This window comes from Agelaius phoeniceus, chromosome 6 (genome assembly GCF_051311805.1).
Source record: "Agelaius phoeniceus isolate bAgePho1 chromosome 6, bAgePho1.hap1, whole genome shotgun sequence".
NCBI lineage: Eukaryota > Metazoa > Chordata > Aves > Passeriformes > Icteridae > Agelaius > Agelaius phoeniceus.
In genome coordinates, this window is record NC_135270.1 from 22,087,407 (window position 1) to 22,108,933 (window position 21,527).

Genomic DNA, 21,527 nt, shown 5'->3' on the forward strand with positions numbered 1-21,527 from the left:
ACATTCACAGTCACAGATTATACCACAGCTTAATTTACTATTATATAAGGGAAAACTAAAAGTCACAGCTATTCTGAAACTTAATCAGCAGGATCATTTGAAAATTTCATTGTAGAAAGAGATTTTTCTCCTGTGCTGCATGAAGATGAGAATTTGGCCTAATTGTACCATTAAAATTATGAGAACCACTCTGTCAAAAAACAGAAGGTACATATCATCTTAAAAATTATTACAAATTACTAGATTTTAAATTAACCTAAAATATTTTGCCTGCCATTAGTAGTTTATCCTTGCCAAGGATGACACAAACTACCTTTGGCAACAGTAGATGAAGGGGTCAGATGACATTCCAGTCTGCAAATTAGATCACATACTTTTCTTATTTGTGGCAGTGAAGATTATTCTATAATTACAGATGTTACAACCACCTCATAGTAAACTGTTAAGGTAATTCTTCGTTAAAAATTTCTTAATCTGTTTTGTGTTTTTTAATACAGCACAGAATCAATTAGTACTGAATATTAATCCAGCTTTACCAGCAGTTATCTGAAGTGTTTCAACAAGCACAGAGAGCTCACACTCACATATGCCCTGTGTGTATGCTGGTAACTACCATCAGTCAGTTCCTCTTCTGCTCTCAAACAGAGTCCAGGGAAAGGAATGCTGGAACAGGAACTGGTGACAGTGACTCTGACTGAAGAAGTTCTGTTTCTAATTCACCCAAATATTTCAAATGGGTCACCAAGGGTGGAAATGGGCATTATGCTTAGAAATGCACTGAGCAGAAGGATTTAATCTTTTGTCCTATGTTTTCCACCTGTAAAATGACAATAGTAATTCATTGTATACTTTATATTTGTATGTGTAAACAATAGACAGAACTATTTATAAAATGTATATAACAATGATAACAAACTCATACAGATGTTGTTTTCTCATAACAAAAGTAATAACAGCACTAATCAATAATCCAATTGTTAAACAAGTATTGTAATTACCACTGAGGAACTGACTAGAGTTTAAATGCAATTACACATTATCATTCATTACTGAACAATTTTCATTCTGTGTTTGGGAATCGCTGAAAATCTTTGAAGTTGGAAGGGATCTGTGAAGAGGATCCAATCCCAGGTTTCAAATGCATGCAATGTTTTGAGGATGTGCTCAAGTAAGCATTGATTTGTTTCTCATCCTGCCTCTAACATCACACAATACTATTTCCTAATCATGTTCCTACCATACAATGGCCACTGAAGAAAAGACTGACCTTTAATCTACTAGTAGCACAGTGTTTTGTTGTTAAAACATTCTACTATAGTTCAGCAACCTGTTACTGCCTCAAAACTTGAAATTAATTTTTGACTCTTTAATTTCAAATTCTGAATTTGTTTTGCTTTCTTGTAGTTTGCCCATGTACTAATATCACTACATTCCATTTTCTCTTTTAAAAATACTCTTTCTCAGTCTGATGTGATTTCTCTGTTTCCACAGCAAAGATTACATGCTCATGAAAGGACAAATTCTCTCATCTCTCATCATATTGTATTTAAATAAAGCCTTACTTTCACCACTTTTCTTGTCCCTCACAGAAACAGCAAGGTCAAATTATTTCACATTGCAAATGTGAAAATTTGAAAAATTCATGTTATTACTGTTCCCTGATGAGTGATGGCTAAGACTGAATTATTTGGATTCTCCTTCCCATTGCATAATGCTATGAAAAAAAAAAAAGCATTCTGCAGGCTCATCTAGACATCCAGAATTTCCTAAAGGATGTAAATTTTCAGTACCTGAATGGGGTACTATTTTCTTGTTTCATGATGGTTCTGTGCTGAAAAGAATCTAACTCCCAAACAGATTAAGTCAATATACCACATTGTAGAAGTCTTGGTTAGATTTATACTTGGGATTTTATGGAAGTGACTCAATTGTTCCTACTAAGACAATAGATCATACAATTTTTTGGAATGGTCAGAATGTGACATAAAATGTGCACATCTATTTCTCTTACTTATCACCTAGGGAAAATAAATTAAAATGTTTGCTACTCTAATTCTAAGAAAGGCTTCTGGGACACAGTGAAGTAAGTTGATTCAGAACTCAACCATAGTGATTTAAAAAAAGGTTACTGTTTTCTTTCTTGAACAACATTCATGTATCACACAGAAAAATTCCTTGCATGCATGAACCACCATAGAGCTTTTGGAGATATAGTTTCCACCCATGTAAAATGAATTAAAGACATGTTGATAAACCATTTCTTTACCACTGCATGGGGGATAAGCCACACTTTAGGCACTTTTTACAAAGATATTTTCTTATCTGTCATTGCTTTAAACTGCCTGATTTCTTTTCACAGGGTACTTCTCCGGTCCCAATGATAATTTCATTTCCCTCCTCTATAAAATCTTCTCTATTTCTCCATTCCTAACAAACAAAAAGTGTGAGCAACAAAAAAGAAAATAGTTTTCGCTGCCATGAACCACCTTTTTCAACCCATTCCCTAGTGTCCGGCTTTGAATGGAGTCAGGAACACCCATGCAGAATTAATACTACACAAAGCACATGGCAAGCAAATACCCATCTCACACAGGTATGGAAGATTAGATATGCTTCAAACCAGAGTGAAAATAGCTATACTTAATTAAGGGGACATTCAATCACAGCCCAGGATGCATTTGTGTTCAAAAGAAAACAGGAGGAGGGCCTCCCCCTCATCCTTGCAAAGGAAGCTGCGCAGTTAAAAAAACCGTGAAGGAGCACCACCAGCTGATTCAGAGTGCCCTCTCCCAGGCACAAAAGGTTTCCTGAGAGGAAAATCTTTTCACATCATGTTCAAATGTGTCCCTTCAGCTCCTAAATGTAACAGGAACAGCTTGAGGTGCAAGCTAGGTTCTTGATAGACTGGGAAAAGGGATAGTGCAATGGAAGTTTTTACTGGTTGTACAGCTTTCAAATGTCGGCTTATGTATACAGTTTGCATGAAATTTCAGTGTAAACACTACTGATATTTTAAGCCTCTGTGTAAACATTCCTAACTTTAACACTGAATTATATTGATTTAAGTCATTTTTAGCTGGCTTAAACTAAATCAAGATATGACACATTCTGGAACATGAATGTCTACACTGGGGCTTACACAGAAAGAACTGAAGCTGTGAGTCATTACAGGGTTTCAGAACAAATTATATCTGGACTTAAGTCATCTTCATATACTGTGAGAAAGATGCTATTCAGTGAGAAAGTCAATATAGAATTTCCTTCCCACAAAGAGGAGAACAAACTTCTGGACACAGGGAATAATCATATCATAATTAGTATTTACGTATGCGGATACTGCAACTATTTTTCACACCATGATTGGCAAACTTCAATGATTCAATTTATCAAGACAGAACAGTATTTAGCTTTAATTAGAAAAGTAAAGGTTGCAAAACAAGAAAATATTTATATTTACATTGAAAAAAAGCTTCATGTTTATTCATCAGCAATGAATTTTTTTTGAAAAATATATATCACAGAATTTATTTGTAAACTTCTAGAATTCACATACATCTAAAAACTTTACTTCATACCTAATTAAGGTCAAAAAAGGACTGAGTCTCATAAATACATGGATATACATAATTGCTATATAAATACGGATCATCATACAATTAGATTAGCCTGAATTTATGGATTTGGTATTGTATTTTACAAACACCTTGGAAATAGAATTTGAGCCTCATAAAAGGAATTGATATTGTAAAAAGTATCTTATTATCCCTTCCTTACAGTGTGCTCAGAATTGAAGACAAGCTGATACACAAACTGCAATTTATGAATGTAAGACAGGTTCTTATCCCTGAGAAAGTCAAAATAAACCATGCCCATCATTACTTAAATATGACTGAAATGAAAAATGAAACAAGCAAGCAAGCAAACAGAAAAATGCCTGAAAATCTATAACTTAAACTGCTACAGAAATATATATTTCTTATTGTCCTTTGTAGATTTACAGATTTAGTTCTTGATATTTTCTAGTAAAACTAATCCATATGTACTAGAAATAGCATAGCTCAAGCAAATATCAGTCTATATCTCAATTTTCTCAAAAGCCTTTGATCCAAACAGAGGTTTGTAACTGGATAAAGCCCATATATCTTATCTTCCTTAGAATCCTTTCACAGGCAGCATTATACTGAGAGTTGCCATGGGGTTCTGTTTATGTTCAGTATAATTTGATTTATTTCATTATATGTAGTTCAGAATGCTATATAAAGTCACTTCTTGCAAATACTGCCCTAAGTCATTTTACACTCCAGAGATTAATTTCAATTAAAAGACATTTTTCACATCATAAAATAACAGCAAGCACTTTTGGTGAAAGACCCAAATTGGTTTTTTTTTAATAGTATTTATTTATTTCAGCAATAAGGCATGCCTGTAGGTACATACTAAAGTAAATGGAAGACAAAAGTTTGGCTTTTTTCCAGAGAACCCACTGATTTGCAATTCCTTCCATCTCTGCCCAGATCCATCTCTGAATAGAACCTCCCCTCTAAGTCTGTGAAAACACATATATGCCCTTCTTTAATAAATTAAAAAGATAAAATAAAAAGGTATCAGCACAATAAAAATTAAAAAAAAAAAATCACATAAACCATAGCATCTACTACAATGATTTCATAAGGGAGAGAGGAAAGTTTCTACCACTCCTTGAGCATGATTTTCCCTATGTGTGAATTATTATTTCAACAGCTTCCAAACTATTAATCATAAGTTATGACCTATTATTATGGAACAGATGAACTGAGGTGTGCTGGTTTTGGCTGGGATAGAGTTATTTCTTTTCCTAGTATCCCTACGGGGTTGGATTTGGTTTTGTGCTGGAAGGTTTTGACAACACAGGGAGCTTTTTTTTACTGCTGAGCAGTGGTTGCATAGAGTCAAGGGCTTTTCTGCTCCTTACCCCACAGCACCAGTGAGGAGCTGTACACAAGAAGCTGGGAGGGGACTCAGGACAGCTGTCCCCAGCTGATCAAAGGGACATGCCACACCATATGGCATCATGCTCAGTATATTAGGGTGGAAGGAAGGGGCTGGCTGGGAACATGATCAGAGTGATGGCATTTGTCTTCCCCAGTAAGCTTTATGCATATAGAACCACCGGGAAGGGGTGAATGAATTCCTTGTCTTGGTTTACTTGCATGCATGATTTTTGCTTTATCTATCAAACTGCCTTTATGCCAACCCAGAAGCACTGTTGCTCTTGGGATTCTCTGCCCACCCCAGCGCAGGGTGCAGGGTGAGGGAGGCTGTGAGCAGCACCGTGGTACTTGGCTGCTGGCTGGGGTTAAACCACACTATGAGGATTACACATAACTGCCCTTGGAAAAATGAACCTGAGAAAAGATCAGCACACACTGCATCGATCCCTGCAGCAATCAGCGGAAAATGAACACACATTGACCAATGAGTGGAATAATTGCTTTGTTGACAATCTCAGTGAAGTTCAACCTCTGCAACTAAGTAGATAGAGAGATAAAAAGAAAGACATGATAAAAACAATCTATCATCTCTTTTTGCTGCTTTATATGATCGTCTCCCATTAGTCACATACATGTCCAGATGGCCACAGATCAAGGATCATATGACACTTCTGATCACAGCAGTTTCTTTGCCCTCCTGTCCACAGATAATATGAAAATATTCCACTCATCAGCAAAGTATTTCTACTTTTTAAAATTTTAAAACACCTTATCGTAATAATTAATATTGCTCACCCCTCTTTAACTCTTAATTTAATTCAGGAGAAGTCAGCAAATCTACAGTGGACTTGTAGTCCCAATTTACAGTTGCAAATATTGTAAGGTCCCATGAGTATTGTATAACTGCTGATACACCAGTTGCACGTGACTTCTCTAAATGCATATATTGCAGAAGAAGGAAAACAAAAGAAAAACAAATCACTATCTGAGGTGGATGCAAAGACGTTAATCAAGAAATTACATACCCATTCAGAGACTAGATGGAAAAAGAGACAAAGATTACTTTTTTCCAGCTGAAGTAAACTTGAATTAACCTGAAAGTTAACCTTGGTAGGACATTGGAAATTTTATGAACGTTATTAAAACATAACAATTTTGAAAGACAATAAAAGCAGACAATTTTTTTTTATTTTTTCAAATCCATAACAATCAATAATGCAGTGACTTGATCGTTAAATCACTGCACTATTGAAAAAACAAACATGGAGATGTGTTCACAACAGTGGAAAACAAAATAGTCACATGGAGGGATAAACAACTTAACCATACATTGTTTCTTTGCATAGAGTCCATTAATCAGGCAGAGGTATCAGAGATTTGGCATTGAAGTGGCTGGGCTGTGCAGTCTAGATATCCAGCATGATCATATGATGCCAAGAAATAAGATTATTCTATCGTCTTCATTCAGACTTTTTAGGAATTTAAGTAGATTCACATGGAAAACCATAACTTTCTTTTGTGATAATTGCTTTAATTTCTGATTTGAATGAGCACAAGCCAAAGTCTCAGGCAAATAAAGAGTAAAAGAGGGAAGGTCAAAGATTGTTATATAATTTACTAGCACAGACATACCTATATACACACACATATATGTGCATATATATATATAGAAAAACATATAGACAGATATACACATATGTATATGTGAATATATATACACACATATGTGTGTATATATATATACATACAAATATATGATTCTATTCGATTATAGAGGAATAAATACTAAAGTTACTCAAAAGCAGAGGGAGAAATGTTCCCAAGAACTGCAGATCTGGGAATTTTCAGAAAAAAATCATGAGATAAAAGTAATCTAAGACACAGGTATATGTGGAATGTAATACAAAGCAACCTAGTTTGACAGAAAGTATATTATCCATCCATATTTGACAAATGTTTTAAACAAAAAATACTTGGGGTTTATTCATGCTTATAAGCTCTGATTTTTTTATCTGTGTTTATTCAAGCATCTGAAAATGGAGAAAAGAAATTGGATGACAGTTACTGGTATATCCAAGGTCCTTCACTTACTCAGTAAAAAGGATTTACAGTAAATAGTGCAATCTTATAAACTGTATCTGGAAGGACTAAGGTGAATAGTTTAATGCTACTAGAAATTACTGGACAACTAAGACCATAATGAATCAGTTGGTCTTGTTCCACTTTTAATGCAACTGTACAAAACCTAATCTGGACTTCAGTAGCTCACAATGCATTTGCAAGGAATATTAATTCAAGCTGTAGAAGATAACAGGATCATCATCAAAAGAACAGAATCCAATCTTATAAGAGGAACTTGAAAATGCTTAGCTCATTCACTTTAGAAAAATGAAGGTTAAGAGAAGATACAATTACAGTCTATAAATGTATTGGCTTGTTAAAATTAGAAAGACACAGAGAACTTTTAGTATAAAGGGCAATGTCATAAAATCAAATGTGCATAACCTAATGCATTTCTTAATAAAACCAGAAGAAGACTTCTGAACATTAAGATGGTGCATTTTCTGATTTGTTCATTTCCACTCTGAGAAGTGGGGACAACTGTCCTTTCAAATTTACAGTCAACAAAATTCAGGGAATTTTGTTTTTTAAGACAAGCTAAATTGATTTTAAGAAAGGAAGTACATGATCTGGTGGTCTTGTAGAAGAGAAACTCAGTGTCAGTAAGGTGTATTACAACAACAAAATCAGTTTTAATTGATTTAGGCTCTGGTCAGCTGTATTCTCACACCAGAAATAATCTTGACCATATTCACATACTTATTCTCCATAAGTAATTTCCAAAACTATGCATTTCTTCAGTTTGAAAATTAGTCAGTGAGCCACTTAGTATATCCTATTATGATGCCCACGATTACCCTTAAAATACACTATTGGATTTGGAAATCAAAAATCTTTATGACACTTACCTTTCAGAAGAAAAACAATGGTGGTACTTTAGGCATATATAAAATATAAAAGGTCTCAAAACCAGCCAGAAATCCATGCAAAACTGAGTCCTACAATTATTCCTACTTGTATGGCTGTTTACTTCAGTAGCTCCTACCATTAATCATTCCTCATCACCCTGGCATTTCTGACGGATTTGTTATGGGTGGATACAATGATATGCACGCACATTGAGTAGGTGTTGCAATATTCCAGACATTTTCTTTTACTGATTACACCACAAACAGTGAAAGTTGAACACTGAAACAAATTCTTGCTAGAATTTGTTTATTCAGGCTTTTTTTTCTCCTATTTTTTTCCTAAAAATGTTTCAAAATAGTAGTAAAGCAGTTGAACTATGTGAGAAACTCCAATACAAAGTAAAAAAGACACCAAGATTAGCATTCTCCAGAACAACAAATGGGTTGAGGAGGAAAAACAGACTGGAGGTAGAAACCTTTTTAGATCTGCAGTCAAAACTTGGTGAGCACTAGATACAGACAAGCCATGGTATCAACATACAATGACTTACTGATTTATCTCACTAAATATTTCTCCTCAGATGAAATTATGAAGGCCATATTAATAACTTCTCAGAGACAACATACAGATAGAAATAAAGGTCCTATTTCCCTTCCTCCCATAGAATTATTTTATATTCCATGTCAGGAATTAATCTTATTGATTTTTCAAAACTAAATACCTACTCCTGTCTGAATCCAACACCCAAAGGAGAAAAAACTTTTGATTTACATAATTGGGAAGAGAATATAAAAACTTTGTTTGGAGAAAAAAACCCTCCAGGTTAAATGAAAACACTTATATTAATCTGAATGAGAAATAACTCACTTTTAAACATTAATGAGATTTAACACCAAAGCATAGCAACACTGTCAAACCCCTCTATTTCTTATGCCTTGATTTCTTCACCTATACAGGGCCTGATTCTTGGTTAAATACCACATTGAAAAGAGTTGTCTGAAGCAGATTACTCAAAAATACAGTATATTCACTTTCTGAATATATTTATTGCCATGGGCAAAAAAGAGGTGATGAAGTGTCTTAAGACTTTTCATGTGACAGAAGACTAAGGGAAAATAAGAATGTGAACTAGAATGAGAGGATGGCAGAGTCTGCAGACCTCCAAGGAATGAAACAGGCTGAGGTGTCTAAAAGTCCTGCTGTGTCAAGGAGAGCTAAATTAAAGTTTTCTCACTGCCTCAACAAATACTGCAACAACAGTCCCTGGAAACTTGCATTATAAGACCACCATCTCCAGTTATTTGACAATAAAAAGCCAACAGTAATAAGAAAAATCTCTCTTTGCCAGTACAGAAGTGAAAGATTAAAAAAAACAGGATCAGATCTGTTGTTTATAATTTATAACCCTGTTTGGGGAAAACTAACACAATTTATAGATACAATTCTTGAAATTCCAATAACAAAATGTAATTGCATATTTGTTTTTCCTCCTAAAGATAGCAGAACTAGGGAAAATAAAGGTGCCAGCTTTTTTACCATGCGATTTTCTCATCCATTTTTCTCTCAGAATGACTCACAGGTTGCAGGAAATTAGAATATAGAGATCATCATAAAGAAAGAATATGTTGTAAACACATGTGTAAGAGCTAAACCATGAATTGGTTCCATTTCCTTAGGACTGGTTAAAATATTTGTTCCCATTAGATGCTTCTACTTAGTTTCTGGAGGACATATTCATGACACAATAGCAATATCAGATACCTTTCTCTGATAGGTAACTCATAGACCTCTTCACTAGCAGAAATATGCTCATTCTTTTGATGACCTTTTACTGTGTTAACTTTAAATCACAAGTCCTCTCCTCTTGCTCTCAGAATTTCTGAAATGACTGTGTGCCTGCCCTTAAAAAGAATTCTCTACAGAGTGAAGTGAAAGTCAAACCAATTTTGTATTTTAAATTCACTCTCCTACTGAATCAGCTCAGAGATATGATAGGAAGAGTTTGGAATTAGTTTTTTGATATTGATGCCTGACACCTACAGTGGGACAAAGCGTGGCAGCTCTATATGGTTTTAAATATCTAATTAATAGCAAGTTGTCATAGGTATATTGTGAAAAGTTACAAAAAAATGATAGAAATACTATATCAAGAGGAAGCTTAAATTATGATCAACATAGTAAAGGAAGATAAATATTAAACTGATTGGTACAGTCAATGGATTTCATAATTCTTATTCTAAAATAATCTCCTAAATTTTTAGAGGAATCCAGCTCTAAAATCTAACTATGTCAGATTGTGTATGCTGAGATTTTAACTCATTTATAGGTATCATACATTGCTGTATGCTGATATGCAATGGACAAATTTTGAAAGTTAAAAAAGAGGTGGAGAACTTCTACAAGATTTGCAACATGAAGAAGGTTTGTGAGGTACAATTTTCTCATGACAAGAAAAAGAAGCAATGTGCTAAACAGTAAGAGAAAAGGAGAAAAGTACTTAATATAGTTTATTCTCCATTATTACTCTTTAACATATTCCGCTGAGGAAAAAAACAAACAACAATTTATAACAAACTTTTCTACATACTACTGAGAACACTCATCAGTGTTTAGCATTTTAAATTCTCAGCATCAATGCTGACAATATCACTGAGTCAAATATTATGGCTAGATATCTAAATGCAAAATAACTGCATGACTAAATACATCTGTATTCATTAAGGCTAAATCAATGATAATCAAAATTCTTGTTTGTGCAGCAAACAAACTGCTACTAGAATTATGGAGAATTTTAGATCTACATGAGTACTTCTGTTTTCATACAGCATTATGTGTTATCAGTTCTGTTGCAGGACTTGTTTTGAGAGATCAGATATGATAAGTGGAACTGACTCAGACTGAGACATGAATCTGTGTCTGAAATGACAACCACACACTCTTGCTATATTTTCTTGGTGGGATTTTTTTTTTCTTATTATGAAGATAATGAGCAGAATTTAAAGTCTAATTACCTAAACTTGAATCATTGATTTCACATATCTAGAAATACTGCTGCAAAATGACACAAAGACAAAAAAGCATAACAAGTGCATCTTCAGTGTCACACTGAAACACTTTGGCTAGATCTGACCTATTATCTATTTATTGCACATATCCTTATGTATCACAGAATGACTCACAGAGCTAAAATAATAATTTTAAAAATATCTGAATTTCATGCTGGATTGACAGCCTTGGAGAATTAAATTTTCTCCTCATCGGCAGTGCAGAAACAGTGTCAGTAGATATACTACTAGCTCGTTCTCATCACCACCCACTTGGAAGAAACTATTGTTAAAGGCAAAAGATTTCTTAACTTTACATGACAATGCCTGCAGGTTTGAGTCATATATGGCCTCTTTTGAAGGGTTGATAAGCACCTGCATTTCAAACTGACTTTCAAAGAAATTAAGGGCACTTAGAATCCGTGGAAAGTGGAAAGACAAAATGTGCTGAAGTGATGTACCTCAGATTCTAGGATCCTAAATTAGCAGTCATCTTGCAAATAAAAATAAATCCTATGTTTCTTAAATAAGATCACAAAAGAAATTCAGTCAAGTAATTGCTGCAACTGTGCTAAAGTCAACACACCATTCAGTTAAGCAAACGATCTGGTATCACTCTTTAAAATTGTGGACAAAAATAATTTGAAGAAAAATATCATTCCTTTATCTCAAGAACAGGAATTGCATTGCATTACTACTAAAATTTCCATAGAGAATGTGCTGTTGTATTTATCTATTTTAAGATTAAATTTTGATTTATTTAAATATTTCAAAAGTATATACACCTATATAGATGCAAAGACATATGGCATTACTGTTCTGCGAAAAGGTCTTGCTAAGATGGCAATTGCTCCTGCAAATGTAAAATGATTTAATTATAATCCATATAATCTAAATTGGATGGTTTCTGTTTCAAAGACTCACTTGCATAGTGCTAAGAAGCTTGGTAATTTCAATTAGAAATAATATACAGCTGTTGTGCTTTCTTTCTGAAACATCAGTCAATCATAATAAAGTTCATAGATTATTTTACTGTAGGGAATTATTAGTAACACATATCATACAAAACAAAAGCTTAGAACAGTCTTAAAGATCTACTTACCTTTTACCATGTCTTTAGACAGTCAGTCTCAAAAGAAAAATTAATGGAAACATGATAATGCCATAGTTATAGTCAAAACAAAAGAACTTAGGATAAAAAGAAGAAACATGCAATAATTATTAAAAATCAAAAACTGTCAACAGATATATGAATGCCAACAATCCAGAAGAATGTTGCTTCAAAACAAAAATTGAATCTATAATGATTTTCTGGCAGGAGTTGACATTTTTATGACGACTGCTGTACATATACAGGAATCATTTAACATCAAAGCACTTTAGCAGCCTAAATTCATTGTGCAGCATTTATATAAGACTTTAAGCTAGACTCGATGCCTCACAGAAAAAAAACATTTAGAGTTCCTGTAAAAATTATGTCCGTATAAGCTTATGTTCACACACCTACAGAAATATGGTTTCACGTGTACAAGTTTGTATTACAGTGACAGAGAAGCCTGTGAGACCTTGGTCACTCCTCGTGGCTGAGCCCCTGAAGCACAAGTGAAAAAGATGAGAACGGAACATTACTAACACACCAAATAGTGCCATGTGTTTGTATTTAAAGTTGACTCAGAAAAGCTTGAGTAAATATTATGTGTTGATACATAGCTTAGTAAGGTCAAAGAAGACGTAATAATTCAATGATGCCTGTTTGGCACCTCTACATTATAAATTGGAAGAACAAGATCATTCCTTTTAGATTCCAGATGCTGAGAACAGCTGAGTGGCTGCTTTGTGATAGCACTCAAAGGAGTGTCAATAAGAATGTAGAGATTTCCAATGAGCAGCTTTCCACAATCATCTTCTGAGGTCTCTTCCCCAACTACATGAAACAAAGGTTTAAAAAAGTAGTTGAGGTGCCTGAGAAAGGAGTGGTGGAATGAATATTTGTTAGAATTGACAAGCATCCAGAACTAAATCTAGGATTCCTTTCAATGCATTAATGAAAAGACCTGAGAAACCATCAGGACACCTATCAGTGTCCTGCTTTCTTGGGTTCTGAAGAACATGCTGGAGAGACTATTATTAGAAAAACATTGCAACGAAGGTATAAATAAAAAGTAAGTACTTGAAAACCCATGAGACTCAGTTTGTTATCCATACCTGAGAGAATTATGAGAGTGTTTGGCTTTTTGCCTTTTTTTTTTGGTGGTGGTGGGAGGGGGGCTTTAAGGGCAATGAGACAAGGAAGGGATATTTGTTAGCAACAGAAGGGCTGATCTTCCAGTGAAAAAAAAAAGAAAATACAAGAGATATGACTAATTATGATTACGAAACCTACTAGGCAAATGAGACAGAAACAAGTCAACATGGTCACTTGAGTCAGAGATGCTTTAGGGCACAGGACTAAGAGAATATCCAGGCCCCAGTTCATGTTTACACTTGAGGGGAAGGAGCAAGACAAAAGGAAAGATATGCACACATAGAAAAAAACAAGCTTCATCTGAAACATGCTCTTAATCCTTACTGTCATTATTGTTGTGACATGGTCTATTGAATAACTAAAAAAACACAGATGTCTGGGGTCAAGGTATATGAGGCATCAGTCTATCACAGCCTCAATGTTTGATTCATAAATGATCTGTAGAGGGAAGAGCACCACCTACTGAATCACATATGCCACTAGTAAATAGATTTTAGCTCTCTTTAAAGTTTTGTCATCCAATGGTGCTCAATTTTTTGCAAAAGCTACTAATACACAATTTATTTTGTTGCAAAACAGACGTGAAATTTGATCTAGTTTAGGTCAGGCAATTCAGTCCATAGCATTTTCTTTATAGTTTTTTCACTTTCTGTCTGTGTTTCTCTTCTTCCTGCATTCAGTTAACCATTTTTATATGAATGAAAATTCAGATACAATGGATGCTGGTATAACTTTTATTTAATTTTAAAAGTTGATATGACTTTATAAACTTCTCAGAAATATGCATCTGAGATGTAAGTTTAGGGGGTGGGCTTGCCCAGCCACAAGTTTATGACAGAGAGGAAAAGCTCTAGACTTGCAAACAAACTTCTCAATAGATTAAGAGGAAAGACAGGTGATACTGCAGATACCAAGAGCATATACTCCACTTTCACGACCAATCAGCTGAACTAGCTCTGAAAATGAAGCATGAAACAAAGACTTTTTTTTTCTTTTTTTTTTTTTTTTTTTTTTTTGGCAGGAAGTCTAGCCTTGTCACTCATATCCTGGTTTACTCTCTGTATATCCTTGGATCAGTTCTCTGTAAAACTGCTGACCAAGAACATTATTAATGCAATGTTTATGAGGAGGACATTTAGGGACTCATGGAATCCTGGCAGCCTTTTCTCACAAACTTAAGGAAAAATATTTCTGGATAGATTCCAAAAGCAGAGCTTAAAGCAGTTTTAACATTTTTTTTTTCCCCATGCAGACAGATTAGAGTCAACACATTAGCAGGAAGGATATTACACTGACATTCTGCGACAAGCAGGTCATGGCTAGATGAGAGACTTAAGAGTTTTGTATACTCCTACAAACTGCTTCATTTCCCAATCATGTCTCTTCTTCAGCCACTGCTTTCAGTTCCTGGTACTGGTTCAAAGTTGAGAGGGAAGAGTATGCTAACAAATATTGTAGAAACACACAATGGATGAGATGTGTAGAGTTGAAAATGAAAGACAAGTAAAATATCAATCCATTTGGCAACCTTGCCACTGCACCTGTTATGGTACTCTGGAAATCAAGAAGGGAAACATTCAGAACAGAAGTTTCACCCTGGGCAGCTCAAATGCAAACCTGTTTATAAGTACATCAACTCTTTTCTACTGTAACCTAAATTTGTGTCCATGTTACTTTTCTCTGACTCTTCAAGAATCTAAAATGTTTGTGGAATCCTGCCTCTAAAAATTAGGTTAGCTCTTGGGGGAAAAAAGTCACCTTTCTATTGGTTAAATGAGTTACAAAATGTACATCTTAAAAAAAACCATATATGCACATCATCTGTCAACAAGCAGCATTACATATGTATCCAAATAAAACCACTATTATTAATTTAAAATGCAGTTAAGCAGAGTAATTGCTGAAAAGTCTCAGGAATGAGCACCTAGAGACTTAAGAGGAAATTTTTGGCCTCATTAGTTCAACAGTAACACTCTATTGACTTAATAGAATGAAGACCACTTCAGGTTTGAGCTGTAGATCAGTCCCTGAAATCAAAAAATAGATCTCTATTTCTCTCTGGAGGGGTTCATTTTTCTTTGACTCCATATTTGTTTTGACTTGGGCATAAAATTGGCTAGGACTTTTAAGAAACCCATTCATTTACAGGAAGGAGCTGTGACAAACTACTTTGCCTATAGTCAAGTGAGACATGAAAGGTAAAGCTGCAGAGGTAAAATAGAGAAGAAAAGAGCTATGAGGCAGCTCAGGATTCAAGAGAAAAGAACACTGATGCAATGAAATGTATAAATACCTAAGGGGGAAAACAGCTAGAACATGGCAATACAAGAACATCACAGACCATCCTATTCTACAGAGCAGCAGCAGCTGACCCTGACCCACCCCTAATTGCCTCATTGAGGGTGATGAAGCATGTTAGTGGTCAGCCTAAGCTTATTGCTAATTCTAGTTAATCCTTCATGTCTCTGTCAACAAATTACTGCTTTCTACCTTTAAATGGAGCATATCCTGTTCACCCTCTCTTTCTGTAAAGCAAAAGCCAGCCAGACTGGTCCAGAGAGTGAGGCACAATCTTCGATGGACCTTTACCTGCTCTCTTGCCACAAATTATACCCGTCTCTCCATATATGTCATGCCTCACATGGCAAACATTTGAATCAACCATAATTCCATCCCAATTTTTTTACAGTAAATGCACTATATTTGATGAAAATTGTAGCATAATTTTTGCAGAGTAATTAAGTTGTTGTAGAATAATTACCTCATGAAACTGATTTTCATTATTTGAGCCAATACAAGATCAATGGTGCAACACTAAACGTACAAGAAAAACAATGTAAAAATCTAAGGCATTTTTCTACTGCTACGTTGTTTAGTTTCTTTTTGGCTTGAATTACTACAGGAAAACTTGGAGAGGAGGAACAATGACAGATATTTGCTTTTACTCTGAAACATATATCTTAATAATATTTTTTAAAGTGTGAGTCTCTGTATTTTTCATGTTGTTCTTCTTTTTCACTGAAACTAACAAAAGACATTATGAATACTCAAATATGAATCAGTTATTTGGACAAAGCGCATATTTAAATGATCAGTAATTCTCTTCTACTGTCAAAAGACAAAGGCTTACAATTTTCTTTCATATAGAAAGGGGCTATAAACTGTGCAAATGCCATCATGCACTTAAAAGGGCATCAGAGAAAAGGATGGGGAGAAGCACAATTCCAGTGCTATATCCCAGAACTGAAATGGATTGCTGCCAACTGTAAACATACTTAATTCATTTCTTGGTATAAGAGAAGATGAAGGCCAGTTGTTAGATACATTTACGGTACCATACAAATGTTGGCAGCGTTTTATAGTGCTGTCATCTTCAGAAAAGCGATAACAGAAACTATGACATTTAATACAATTGCTCCATTGCTATCTACAGAGAAATATCTCAACCACTTTTAACACTAATTTTCTGATTCTCTGAACTTTGCATAGCAAATATCAGTACTGAAGAGTAAAGTCTGTTGTGCTATTCTTCCTCTCCTGAAATCATCCACACTATTGTGAACTAAGTTGTGAAAATAGTTTTGTGAGCAGAAGAGTGGGATGGGGGCTGGCAGGGAGTAGTGAATATTAAGAAAGCATGGTCTGATAACTCCAAGTAATGAAACATTAGTACTTCTACAACACATAGACATAAGAACTACACAATTGTCGCAGACATCTTTTTGTGAAAATCTTTTCTTTAGGATTTTCCTGCTGAAGCTGAGAAGTTTCAGCTACAAATGTAAACAATTATTATCTGCTGCTGTCCTGGAATGCAACAGGTCCACCTGTGATTGGCCCCCTTGGATGTTTATAATTAATGGCCAACAAGACAGATATCTCGGACAGAGTCCGAGAGAGCTGCCTTTTGTTTTCATTCTTTTCTTTTCTATTCTTAGCTTAGCCTTCTGAGGAACCTTTTCTTTCTTTTCTTTTTAGTATAGTTATAATGTAATATCTATATATCATAAAATAATGAATCAAGCCTTCTGATCATGGAGTCAACATTCTCGTCTCTTCCCTCATCCAAGAACCCCTGTGAACACGGTCACACACAGTGATTCCTGAATTTGAACACTCATTTAAAATTTCCATCAAAATTTATGGAAATGTCTAGCAGTATTTTACAGAGATTCTAGCTAAGTATAAAAAATGTCTTTTTGTTTCTTTCCCCAACCTTGAATTGTAATCTAAATTAACAACACATAGGAATCTTCACAGGAGTTTGACCAATTTTACAAATGGCAGAAATACACACAAATAGTCTGTGTAGCTCTTGGTCACCATTAAAGGCCAATATACAGAAAAAGAAAACTCTGCTGGTTTTGGCTGGGGCAGAGTTAATTTTCTTCCAAGTGGTGGGTAGGGGGATGTGTTTTGGATTTGTGCTGAGCAGAGGGTTGGTAATATAGAGATGTTTTTGTTATTGCTGAGTGGCCCTTGCACAGTTTCAAGGCCTTTTCTGCTTCTCCCCAGCAAGGAGGCTGGAGATGCTTAAGAAGTTGGGAGGGAACATAGCTGGGACAGCTGACTCCAAATGACCATAGGGATATTTCAGATCATTCTTTGTCGTGCTCAGCATATAAATCTGGGGGAAAAGGAAGGTAGCATGGGGACCTTTGGAGTGATAGTGTTTGTTTTCCTGAGTAACCATTGCACGTGATGGGGCACTGCCTTTTATGGGTATGGCTTAAAACCTGCCCACAGGAACAGTGAATTAATCCTTGTTTTGCTTTCCTTGGAGGACAGCTTCTGCTTTACCTATTAAATTGTCTTTATCTCAACCCACAAGTTTATTCTCTTTTGCTCTTCTAAATCTCTCCCACATCCCCTTGTGTAGGGCTTAGTTGCCAGCTGGAGCTAAACCACAACCCAAACAAGCAAAAAACCGCAAACAACAACATAAGAAAACCCAACCAACAAAGAACAAACAAGCACAAATGAATTGGCATTGCGTGATGTTAATGACCACTGAGCACAACTACTCATTTCTAAATGAATCTGCTATTTAAGGAATGCATGTTTTTTGTACTGGAGCTTTCACGTTTTATTAAATATAACAACAGAAAAATTGCAGCATCCCTGATTATATGATGTAATGTCAGAGAAATCCCAAGTAAAATATGTATTATAAACTACTTAGTACCTTCACAGACCAACACACTTCAGGATGATTTGAAAATTCCCTACAGAAATCTTTAATGAAATCAGTGTTTCTTTTTTTCAGCCTATAGAAATAATTTGTTATCAATAATTTGGAAACCACAAATCTACTTCCTTTCTGCCAGGATAAATTTCCTCTAATTCTGCTCTAGGAACAATAATTATATTACTCTATCTATATATAATGCAATCCCAGAGTGTACTCTAATGGACAGCCTTTCTTTAATGGGAAAAAAAAATATTGCATCCATCAAATAAAGAGGTAGCCTCTAACTTGCCCCTCTCATGTAATACTGGACAAAAATGCTCCATAAGAAAAACCCTATGCTCCATAGGGATTTATTTGGTTTTTTTCCTCAAGTGATTTAGAGGTAAATACTGTATAGAAATGACATTTCACCATCCAAAAAATCTTACTCTTGACATTAATTTAGATTATGAAAATTCAATAAAATAATTTGGACTTTCTGGCAGATTGGCACCTTTTCAGGATAAAATATTCTGCTAAAAAAAGACTAGAAAATTATTCATGAATTTGAACATAAGCATTTTTTGAATAACAACATTAACAACATGTTTTTGTGAGCAAAAGCAACATGATATTTTCTCAATAACATAATTTAATTAGATTAATTTTAATTTAATTCTTTTAACTTGAGAGTTGCAGTACTTTCTGCAGGCCACATAAACACTTTAAGACGACAAGAGCCTATACAGCTTTTCTTGTCTTTCTTCCAAAGTAACAATGAATTCAATTGCAATAAGAAAATCCATAGTACATCTGGTCAGAATTGTGCCATTTCTTTCATTAACTCATACTCTCAGAAATGTTGTGATGGTGGGCTACTCCCTTCACTCTGCAACATGGAGCTTCATTTCAATGCAAACTTGCATCTCACATCAAATGTCTCATTAAGCATATATGATTCATAATTTTGATTACCATTTTAATAATCACCAGCGCTCTGTATAAATTACTGTTCCAACAGCAGGATAAACCAGCAGTTAGCTATACTAAAAATTTTACTCATTATTCTGAAATCTGTTCCATCATCCTGTTTCTGACTCATCTGTTTATACCATCAGAGGGTAATTCACTAACATTACCAGACGTAAAGATTGTACAAGCTTCATTTTTCATTTGGACCCTCCCCTGTCCTTTCTATGAAATAGGCTTGCATGCATTACATCCTCTCTTCCATTTATGCTCTCCTTTCTTTCTGCCCTTCATACTTCTCAAATCTCTTTTTCAGTTTGAATGGAGTGACTTTCCCAGCCTTTTTAAGTAGAGCTCAAATACAGTCCCACTTGAGCATGAGTTTAATATCTTACAACTTTGGGAAGCTGGCAGTCCAACTCTGCACAAAAGGTTATTGTCTCTTACAAGAACTGCAATCCTATTCTTACTTAATACTTAATGCAATACTTAATTCTTACTTACATCTCAACAAAAATTATTCCTGGGAAGACATAAAAAAACATCGTGCATCAAAAAAAATGTTTAGCAGAAGCGAAGTGATTTTTTCTTAATGGAGAATGCATAAGTAAAACGCATAATTCCATTATTATTGAATGAATGGATCTTCGTGACTTTCATTAATACTGTTTTAGCAAATGAAACTCACTGCGAAGTATTTTCAGAAACCTGCCAATCCTGACAAGTTTTCTTTCATATAATTCACTTTAAAATCAATCAAATACTTTGCTAAAAAAATAATCTTTTTTGTCATCTTTTTTTTTTAAATACAGGCAGGTGAGTGAAAGGAAAAAAAAAAGTAAGTCACATGCATGATATATACAACTCAGTAATGAATAATATTCCTATCAGTGTCCCAATTAAAAATACTCACATGGAAGCAAACACTGTTAAAAGACTGCAGGACAAAAACTGTGCTAAACTATTAATATATTGTATTTGACATGAAAGTCACCAGTTTGATGTATGATTGGCAATAGGAAGGGAAAAAAAAGCAAAGAGAGAAAGAAGGAAAGGAACAACTAACACACCTTTATGAAGACACAAATTGATGACTAGAGAGGGATTTTGAAACATTACCAGGAAAGCCAATGGATTAATATGGTTGCTAAAAAATTTTTTCCATAGTTGAAGAAAACACCAAACCACAAATTCAATGTCTGAATTACAGGTTTGGGTTTTTTTCACAGCTTACTTCAGTTTCCCAGTTTGGATAAAGTGAGAAGTATTTAGACTTAAGAGATTGAACCCTGACTCCATTTCAATCCAAGGCAAAGCTTCTACTGAGAACAATATTTCTGTCAAGTTCAAATATTCTGAAAGACCTTAATCAAGCTTTCTTCTACTTCAGAGCATTCTGGGGGTTTTTTTGGGTTTGTTTTTTTTTTACAGGGAGACTAAGAACTGTCTTCTGAAGCATGTCTTGCAAAATATAAGTACAGACCATTGAAATATTTTAATGCTTGTGCAAGTAGAAAAGAAGCACGTTCAAGATCAAAATTGTCAGTTGTTAAAAGTCTTATTTTGTGAGTAGACACTTTAACTTCCAGATTAAATACTCTGCATGACTTGAATGTACTCTTTATCTCATTATGTATCTAACTTCATGAAAACAGAGTTGCTGTGGATGAATCACTTCTGTTCAGCTGTGACATCAATTAAGTTAGGCTGAGTGGGGCAACAGCTTCTTTGCTTGAGGTTAAAATGGTTGCAAAACATCCATTCAAAGTAAAAGTGGCAACATTAATGACATTAGAGACTCCTTTTATTTAGTGCTTCATTTATTTCAATGTGTAAAACTAATGCAAAAGAAGAAACTGAAGTACTAATGAAAAACATATGGTACAATATTTGTTTGTGGCAGAAGCGATGCTTAATTACTCTCCTATTACTCATTATTAGCAGTATAACATACTTGTAAAATGACATGGATTTTGATGACAGACCTTCCCTTAGAAATGAAATAGCATAATAATTCATCTAGATCAGAAAAAGTCACTTCAGTCTGCAAATATTCACCTCAGGATTCAATCTTCACAGTGCAAATAGTTTTATAGATACCTGTACTCACAGATACATAAACATGTCACGGCACTTAACTATGAACCTATTTTTAAATT

General features: G+C 34.7%; 1 protein-coding gene across 6 annotated transcripts in view; it reads right to left on the reverse strand.

Annotated features, from left to right (window-relative positions):
- LRRC4C (leucine rich repeat containing 4C) overlaps positions 1–21,527 on the reverse strand; it is a 485,229-nt gene that overhangs the window by 206,321 nt on the left and 257,381 nt on the right. The window contains exon 1 of one of the 6 annotated variants that reach the window (XM_077179999.1): positions 7,940–8,071. The exons of the other annotated variants lie outside the window; for them this stretch is intronic. The gene's annotated coding sequence lies outside the window, so the exon portion shown is untranslated. Of the gene's footprint in view, positions 1–7,939; positions 8,072–21,527 lie in introns of those variants that run through there. 6 annotated transcript variants of the gene reach the window in all.